At 44.7% G+C, this 9,573-nt stretch overlaps 1 pseudogene; it reads right to left on the reverse strand.

Moving 5' to 3' along the window:
* Nucleotides 1–341: 341 nt before the first annotated feature.
* Nucleotides 342–406, reverse strand: LOC141135392 (U4 spliceosomal RNA; annotated as a pseudogene).
* Nucleotides 407–9,573: the final 9,167 nt, after the last annotated feature.

Consider the following 9,573-nt stretch of genomic DNA (forward strand, 5'->3'; position numbering starts at 1 on the left):
CCTCCTAATTACATTCGGGAAGTACTAACCACTCCCCTCCCCCTGTAAGAGGGAAGTAGGCGTTCTCTCCCGAATAACTGTCCGGAGCTAGATCTGCCCCAATCCAGGCCAGAAGGCCAGGGTCCCGACCCTCCGGTTCAGACCCCGTGGTTCTCCATCCCTATCAGAAGGCTTCCCTTTCGGCTACAAACCACTCCAGGTCACCTTCACTCCAGCAGGCTTTGCATAGCAACCGCAATCCCGTCTCTATTTCGCCATAGATCAGGGACGGAAGCAAGCGCCACCTCCTGGAAACTGATAAGAACAGATACTACACTTGATCTTAGCCAAAAGGCCGAGAAGCAATTAGCAATAATCACGCCTCAGTTGAACCTCATTGGCTATGATACTGCCACTGCGCAAAGCTGCTGCTGTACCTGCCACTGGTGAGTTTGCTCCGCAATTAATTAGATTATTTTCATCAGTTCTAGTCAGGACTGTTAGGGAATTAAATGCAGTTAGAGAGAGTTCAGATGTTAAAGTGGTTGTAAAGATAAATGTGTATTCCCACGCTACTAAACAGAATACCCATTTAACTGCTGCAAGCAACGAAAAGGTCAGTCCATAACCACAAGAAGAAACCAATATACAATAAATGGTGCTGCGCTGTTATGTAAAATAAATAACCAAAAATAACCAAAAATAGATTACTAAAAATAAATGTGACCGTGTGCTACATAATTGGACAAAAAGCATTCATAATTAAAGTAAACCCTTCATAAAGTGCTGAGTGCTAGAGGTAGCAGTGTGCACATGATACAATTCACATAGATAAATGTAAATAATAGTCTTAAAGGTGTATATTGGAGGGGTACTGGAACCAAGTGCTAGATTCACTCCACAGTATAATATATAAAGTGACTTGGCCTCTTCTGTGCAAAAAAGTGCAAATAAACACAATGTGCCAGGTGACTTGTCTTCTTCTGTGCAGAGAGGTTATGCAAATAGACACAAAGTTCAAAGTGACTTATCCTCTTCTGTGGGACACACTACGATGTAAGGTGGCCTCTTACCTTACAGCTGTAAGGTAACAGCGTGTATATATATATCATTGGAGATCGTGGGTATTCACAATAGTCTTCTTGTAATTCTTGTAAGTAAACATCCAGAGAATCGTCTTTATCCTGATGAGACACTCTCAGTATGGTAGTGTGTATTTGCTCCCTTGGAGCCAGTAACGGCAATGGCGTCCCTCTCCCGGTTAATGTATGTGCGATGTATAGGAAAGAAGAAGTGAGGGTTCCAAATAGTGTAGTATATGATTTGAACACTTTATTATTTAAAACAGCTTCAGGTACTCACATCTCAGAGTTGGTTATAATCACCACGAGCAGCGAGCTCGCACGCTGACGTCACTTCCGGTGCCTGTCTGTCCCGATGCGTATCGTCACGGTCACGTGACTTCATCAGGGAAAGTCACGTGACTGTGACGATACACGTTGGAAACAGATAGGCACCGGTAGTGATGTCAGGTTGCGAGCTCCCCGCTTGTGGTGTTGTGTTTTATATTTTTAATGTGAGTGTCATATTGGCTGTTATTTTTAACCACTTCCACCCGGAAGATTTGGCTACGCAATGACCAGAGCATTTTTTGCGATATGGCACTGCGTCGTTTTAACTGACAATTGCGCAGTTGTGCTACGCTGTACCCAAACAAAATTGACGTCCTTTTTTTCCCCACAAATAGAGCTTTCTTTTGGTGGTATTTGATCATCTCTGCGTTTTTTTTTTTTTGCGCTATAAACAAAACAGAGCGACAATTTTGAAAAAAAAAACAATATTTTTGTACTTTTTGCTATAATAAATATCCCCAATTTTTTTTTAAAAAAAGCTAAATTTTTTCTCGGTTTAGGCCGATATGTGGTGTTCTACACATTTTTGGTAATAAAAATCGCAATAAGCGTATATTTATTGGTTTGCACAAAAGTTACAGCATCTACAAAATAGGGGACAGATTTATGGCATTTTTATTATTAATTTTTTTTTCACTAGTAATCGCGGAGATCTGCGATTTTTATCGTGACTGCGGCATTATGGCGGACACATCGGACACTTTTGACACATTTTTGGGATGACTGACAATTATACAGCAATCAGTGCTATAAAAATGCACTGATTACTGTATAAATGTCACTGGCAGGAAAGGGGTTAATACTAGGGGGCATTCAAGGGGTTAACTGTGTTCCCTGACTGTGTGTTCTAACTGTGGGGGGGGGGGGCTGACTAGAGGGGATGACAGTTCCTAGCTATTAGGAACTCACAATCTGTCTCTCTTCACAGAACAGAACAGGGATTTGTGTGTCCCTGTTCTGCCTCTCGTGCACGCGGTCGCTCGTGGCCGGTGGTCATTGCAACCGTCAGCCACGAGCATCGGCACCCCCGCAGTGCAGCGCGCTCCTGCTATCCCGCTTAAAAGAGTCGATGTATAGCTACGACGGCTCATGGGAACATGCCGACCTGCCACAGTATAATGACAGTGGCTGGTCAGCAAGTGGTTAATAAACATATCCAGTTTTAACATACTTTACGATCTGGGCCCCCTTTTCTTTTCCCTTATACATTGCTATTGGATCTGGAGCTCCTTTTCCATTTATCGCTGAGTTGCACAGAGGAGAAACCCCCAGTGGCCTATTGCAGCAGCCTGGATTTTACTGATTTTTTTTCACGCTGTTACCTTACAGCGGTAAGGTAAGCGGCTATTTCACATAGAGGTGTAATTGGACTGAAGAAACAAGTCACCGTTTACATTCCCTGATTTCCCTGATTGACAAAGTGTCAGTTGGAGCAGCACTACACGGCATCAGTTCACTTTTTTGTATGGCCTTTTTTTTTTATATGGACATTATTTCTGCTAGTAGCACTTTAATATTTATCTGAAGCGTTTCATATTTGGACATTTTTACCACAAGCACTTTACCATTATCTATTTTGAAGATTGTATTTCACCTTTGCCACTTTTATCACTTGCACTTTATGCACTAGAACATATTTATTTATAGTGGTGGCTTTCAGTATTGTCAGATTAGCATTTAGCCTTAGCATTTCCCCTGATTTCTCTGTCAATATCAACGTCTCAACTATCAACCCAACCCCCCACGCCAAGGTCCTAGGTGTAATCCTGGACTCTGAACTAACCTTTCGGCCCCACATTCTATCACTATCCAAAATTTGCCGCCTCAACCTCCGCAACATCTCCAAGATACGCCCCTTCCTAACCAATGTCACCACAAAGCTTCTAATCCACTCCCTGGTCATCTCCCGCCTCGACTACTGCAACTCCCTCCTCATTGGTTTACCTCTAAATAGGCTATCCCCACTTCAGTCCGTCATGAACGCTGCTGCCAGGCTCATCCACCTCACCTCAGTGTCTGCTATATCCCTCTGCCAATCCCTCCATTGACTGCTACTCAGTCACCAAATTAAATTCAAGATACTAACTATAACTTACAAAGCCATCCACAACCTGGCCCCCAGCTACATCTGTAACCTAGTCTCAAAATACCAACCTAATCGTTCTCTTTGCTCCTCCCAAGACCTCCTGCTCTCACACTCCCTTGTCACCTCATCTCATGCTTGCCTTCAGGACTTCTCCAGAGCCTCTCCCATCCTCTGGAGTGCTCTACCCCAATCCGTCTGATTTTCTCCTACTTTATCCACTTTCAGACGATCCCTGAAAACTCATCTCTTCAGAGAAGCCTATCTGGCCCCCACCTAACAACTGTACATTTATCTTCTCAATCAGCACATCACCCACAATTATTACCTCTTCTATCTTTTGACCTTCCCTCTTAGATTGTAAGCTCTAAGGAGCAGGGCCCTCTGATTCCTACTGTATTAAAGTGTATTGTATTTGTACTGTCTACCCTCAAGTTGTAAAGCGCTATGTAAACTGTTGGCGCTATATAAATCCTGTATAATAATAATAATAATAATTTAGGACTTTGTTCCATATGTGTTTACATTTTGTACCCACTTTGGTTCTTCACAACACCATCTATTGATTTTTATCCCATTTTATTTTATTTTTGGTTATGGTTGACCAATCCAGTGTTTGTTGCAACTAGTAACCCCATCCCTGTAGTTACAGGCAGCGTGGGAATATTTTTCTCTTCATTATGAATTACTACCTTGGATCGAAGCCCCCGCAGCGGTTCTCGTACAACGCTCCGGCTGGCGACATCGCTCCGGGAGTTACTTATGGGTATCGTGGGCTCTGGCGCTGTGATTGGCTGGAGCCGTGATGACGTCACTCCCGCACATGCGCATGGGAGCCGTCGGTAACGGCACACTAACCGAATCAACGACACATACGTGCCATTGCTTCAGTGAGCATGTGCCGATGACGTCAGCACATACTGATACAGGGGATATCTCCTAAACCGTGCAGGTTTAGGAGATACCAGGCAATCTACAGGTAAGTCTTATTATAGGCTTACCTGTTATGCTCTTCCTTCTTGCAAGAGCATGGTGTTGCTGATACCTCGGTTTCCGAAGTTTTAGATTTAGGCTTCGCAAGGCTGACAAGACAGTTTGCTGGTCAGAGTTTGAAGTGACACTATTTAAAACTGTATTTTCAATAGCCTTCTTTGCAGCTCTAAGAATCTCAGAGCTGGTCCCTCCAGCTAAAAATAAAAAGGGGGGACTACAATGGGGGGACGTGTTGGTAGTTGAGGCTAAAGTTAAAATCTGCATTAGAAGGTCAAAAACACCTCATACAGAGATAGTGGAGATGATATGATCTATTTGTATAATTCCCACAGGCCATGTTGGCCGAGAGATATGTTTCTATTTCTTAAAACTTATGGAATGTATACTGTATATTTCTATGTGAAAATTTCAATAAACATTATTGGAAAAGAAGGTCAAAAACGGATCAAATTGGTAAAGGATCTTGGGTAGTTTTAAATGTTTGTAGTAATTCGCTGTTATGCCCAGTGGCATTGTTAAAGGATTATATTAGGCATAGACCAGAGGTTAAAGGGCAGTTCTTTGTACATTTTGACGGCTCCCTTTTAAGCAAATTTAAATTTTTACAGGTTTTCAAAAAGTGCAAACATATTTTAGGTTTGGACAATGCACGTCTGACGTAGCATTCTTTTAGAATAGGGGCAGCCACTGAAGCAGCCAGACTAGGTCTCAGTGAAGGTTTGATCAAGAAAATAGGCAGGTGGAAATTGGATAGTTTCTTATTATATGTTCGTCCTAACTCTTTCATTTGAATAATTTCAGGTCCCCAGAAAATAGTCTGGATTGTCGCACATTCATTCGTACATTGGGCCAGAAAGAGAGCGAATGAGAGAGTATATTCGAAGAACTTGAGTTTAGACCACACAGATTTCAAAGTGATGTGGCATGGGAAGCGCGGAATTGTTTGGTTAGATTTATTTAGTGAGTTAGGATTTTTATATCTGAAGTTACCATATTTTAATTTTGCAGCTGGGAGGAAACGATTTGGGGAAAGTTAAAACCCTTGATCTAATTTTTAGAATCAGGCACGATTTGGTAAGGTTACATTTTTCATTCCCTGGAACAGTTCTGATTTTTTTCAGAAATGATCCCTAGGTTGAAGTGGTTAAATTTAAATTTCTTAGGCCCCTTAGAGAAAGTGAAAAAAAGGGTTAATCAGGCAATACAAAAGTTTTTAGGTTTTTTCGGGGGATTTTCTTATAGGCACACAGAATTACAGGGTGGGGTTCCCGGCTTGGACATGGCTTGGATAGGCTTGGACATTCTCAGTGCTGGTCTCAGCACATGCATTGAAAAGGCCGTGGTTATGGGGTGTGGGTGACAGGTGGTTTACCACCTGTCTTTTGGGAGATTCCCCTTTATTTGATTATACAGCTTGAGCCATAGTGGATGAGCTGTTTTACGCGTTTTAAAGTTTAACTTTTAATATTTATTAAAGCCAATAATGAAGGCCGTGGCCAAATATTTTTCCAAGCAAAGGTGTTGGTGTGTATTATTGTATTTAACCACTTGACGACCGCCTCACGCCGATGTACGTCGGCAAGGCGGCACGGACAGGCAAAATCACGTACAGGGTACGTGATTTGCCTTCCGCGGGTGGGGGGTCCGATCGGACCCCCCCCCGCCGCCCGAGGCGGTCCCGTTCTGTCCCCCGGCGATCAGAGACGAGGGGGAGGCCATCCGTTCGTGGCCCCCCCCTCGCGATCGCCGCCGGCCAATGGGAACACTCCTTTGCTGCTGTATGCTAAACAGCAGCAAAGGAAGTGATGTAATCTCCCCTCGGGTCGGTAGTTTCCGTTCCGGCCCGAGGAGAGACGACATGTGAGTGAGTGCACCAACACACACACATACAGTAGAACATGCCAGGCACACATTACACCCCGATCCCCCCCCCGATCGCCCCCCGATCCCCCCCAATCACCCCCCCCCCTGTCACAAACTGACACCAGCAGTTTTTTTTTTTTTTTTTCTGATTACTGCTGTGTCAGTTTGTGACAGTTACTGTGTTAGCACAGTTACTGTTACCCCCCTGTAGGTCTAGGGTACCCCCCTAACCCCCCCTAATAAAGTTTTAACCCCTTGATCACCCCCTGTCACCAGTGTCGCTAAGCGATCATTTTTGTGATCGCTGTATTAGTGTCGCTGGTGACGCTAGTTAGTGAGGTAAATATTTAGGTTCGCCGTCAGCGTTTTATAGCGTCAGGGACCCCCATATACTACCTAATAAATGTTTTAACCCCTTGATTGCCCCCTAGTTAACCCTTTCACCACTGATCACTGTATAACCGTTACGGTTGACGCTGGTTAGTTTTTTTTTTTTTTATAGTGTCAGGGCACCCGCCGTTTATTACCGAATAAAGGTTTAGCACCCCGATCGCCCGGCGGTGATATGCGTCGCCCCAGGCAGCGTCAGATTAGCGCCAGTACCGCTAACACCCACGCACACAGCATGCGCCTCCCTTAGTGGTATAGTATCTGATCCGATCAGATCTATACTAGCGTCCCCAGCAGTTTAGGGTTCCCAAAAACGCAGTGTTAGCGGGATCAGCCCAGATACCTGCTAGCACCTGCGTTTTGCCCCTCCGCCCAGCCCACCCAAGTGCAGTATCGATCGATCACTGTCACTTACAAGGCACTAAACGCATAACTGCAGCGTTCGCAGAGTCAGGCCTGATCCCTGCGATTGCTAACAGTTTTTTTGGTAGCATTTTGGTGAACTGGCAAGCACCAGCCCCAGGCAGCGTCAGGTTAGCGCCAGTACCGCTAACACCCACGCACGCACCGTACACCTCCCTTAGTGGTATAGTATCTGAACGGATCAATATCTGATCCGATCAGATCTATACTAGCGTCACCAGCAGTTTAGGGTTCCCAAAAACGCAGTGTTAGCGGGATCAGCCCAGATACCTGCTAGCACCTGCGTTTTGCCCCTCCGCCCGGCCCAGCCCACCCAAGTGCAGTATCGATCGATCACTGTCACTTACAAAACACTAAACGCATAACTGCAGCGTTCGCAGAGTCAGGCCTGATCCCTGCGATCGCTAACAGTTTTTTTTGTAGCGTTTTGGTGAACTGGCAAGCACCAGCCCCAGGCAGCGTCAGGTTAGCGCCAGTAGCGCTAACACCCACGCACGCACCGTACACCTCCCTTAGTGGTATAGTATCTGATCGCATCAATATCTGATCCGATCAGATCTATACTAGCGTCACCAGCAGTTTAGGGTTCCCAAAAACGCAGTGTTAGCGGGATCAGCCCAGATACCTGCTAGCACCTGCGTTTTGCCCCTCCGCCCGGCCCAGCCCACCCAAGTGCAGTATCGATCGATCACTGTCACTTACAAAACACTAAACGCATAACTGCAGCGTTCGCAGAGTCAGGCCTGATCCCTGCGATCGCTAACAGTTTTTTGGTAGCGTTTTGGGGAACTGGCAAGCGCCAGCGGCCTAGTACACCCCGGTCGTAGTCAAACCAGCACTGCAGTAACACGTGGTGACGTGGCGAGTCCCATAAGTGCAGTTCAAGCTGGTGAGGTGGCAAGCACAAGTAGTGTCCCGCTGCCACCAAAAAAACAAACACAGGCCCGTCGTGCCCATAATGCCCTTCCTGCTGCATTCGCCAATCCTAATTGGGAACCCACCGCTTCTGCAGCGCCCATACTTCCCCCATTCACATCCCCAACCAAATGCAGTCGGCTGCATGAGAGGCATTTTCTTTATGTCCTCCCGAGTACCCCTACCCAACGAACCCCCCCAAAAAAGATGTTGTGTCTGCAGCAAGCGCGGATATAGGCGTGACACCCGCTATTATTGTCCCTCCTGTCCTGACAATCCTGGTCTTTGCATTGGTGAATGTTTTGAACGCTACCATTCACTAGTTGAGTATTAGCGTAGAGTACAGCATTGCACAGACTAGGCACACTTTCACAGGGTCTCCCAAGATGCCATCGCATTTTGAGAGACCCGAACCTGGAATCGGTTACCGTTATAAAAGTTAGTTACAAAAAAAGTGTAAAAAAAAAAAAAAATATGAAATAAAAAAAAAAATAGTTGTCGTTTTATTGTTCTCTCTCTCTCTATTCTCTCTCTCTATTGTTCTGCTCTTTTTTACTGTATTCTATTCTGCAATGTTTTATTGTTATTGTTATTGTTATTATGTTTTATCATGTTTGTTTTTCAGGTGTGTAATTATTTATACTTTACTGTTTACTGTGCTTTATTGTTAACCATTGTTAACCATTTTTTTGTCTTCAGGTACGCCATTCACGACTTTGAGTGGTTATACCAGAATGATGCTTGCAGGTTTAGGTATCATCTTGGTATCATTCTTTTCAGCCAGCGGTCGGCTTTCATGTAAAAGCAATCCTAGCGGCTAATTAGCCTCTAGACTGCCTTTACAAGCCGTGGGAGGGAATGCCCCCCCCACCCCCACCGTCTTCCGTGTTTTTCTCTGGCTCTCCTGTCTCAACAGGGAACCTGAGAATGCAGCCGGTGATTCAGCCAGCTGACCATAGAGCTGATCAGAGACCAGAGTGGCTCCAAACATCTCTATGGCCTAAGAAACCGGAAGCTACGAGTATTTCATGACTTAGATTTCGCCGGATGTAAATAGCGCCATTGGGAAATTGGGGAAGCATTTTATCACACCGATCTTGGTGTGGTCAGATGCTTTGAGGGCAGAGGAGAGATCTAGGGTCTAATAGACCACAATTTTTTCAAAAAAGAGTACCTGTCACTACCTATTGCTATCATAGGGGATATTTACATTCCCCGAGATAACAATAAAAATGATTAAAAAAAAAAAATATGAAAGGAACAGTTTAAAAGTAAGATTAAAAAAGCAAAAAAATAATAAAGAAAAAAAAAAAAAAAAAAAAAAAAAAAAAAGCACCCCTGTCGCCCCCTGCTCTCGCGCTAAGGCGAACGCAAGCGGCGGTCTGGCGTCATATGTAAACAGCAATTGCACCATGCATGTGAGGTATCACCGCGAAGGCCAGATCGAGTGCAGTAATTTTTCCAGTAGACCTCCTCTGTAAATCTAAAGTGGTAACCTGTAAAGGCTTTTGAAGG

This window comes from Aquarana catesbeiana, linkage group LG03 (genome assembly GCF_042186555.1).
Source record: "Aquarana catesbeiana isolate 2022-GZ linkage group LG03, ASM4218655v1, whole genome shotgun sequence".
NCBI classification, from domain to species: Eukaryota; Metazoa; Chordata; class Amphibia; order Anura; family Ranidae; genus Aquarana; species Aquarana catesbeiana.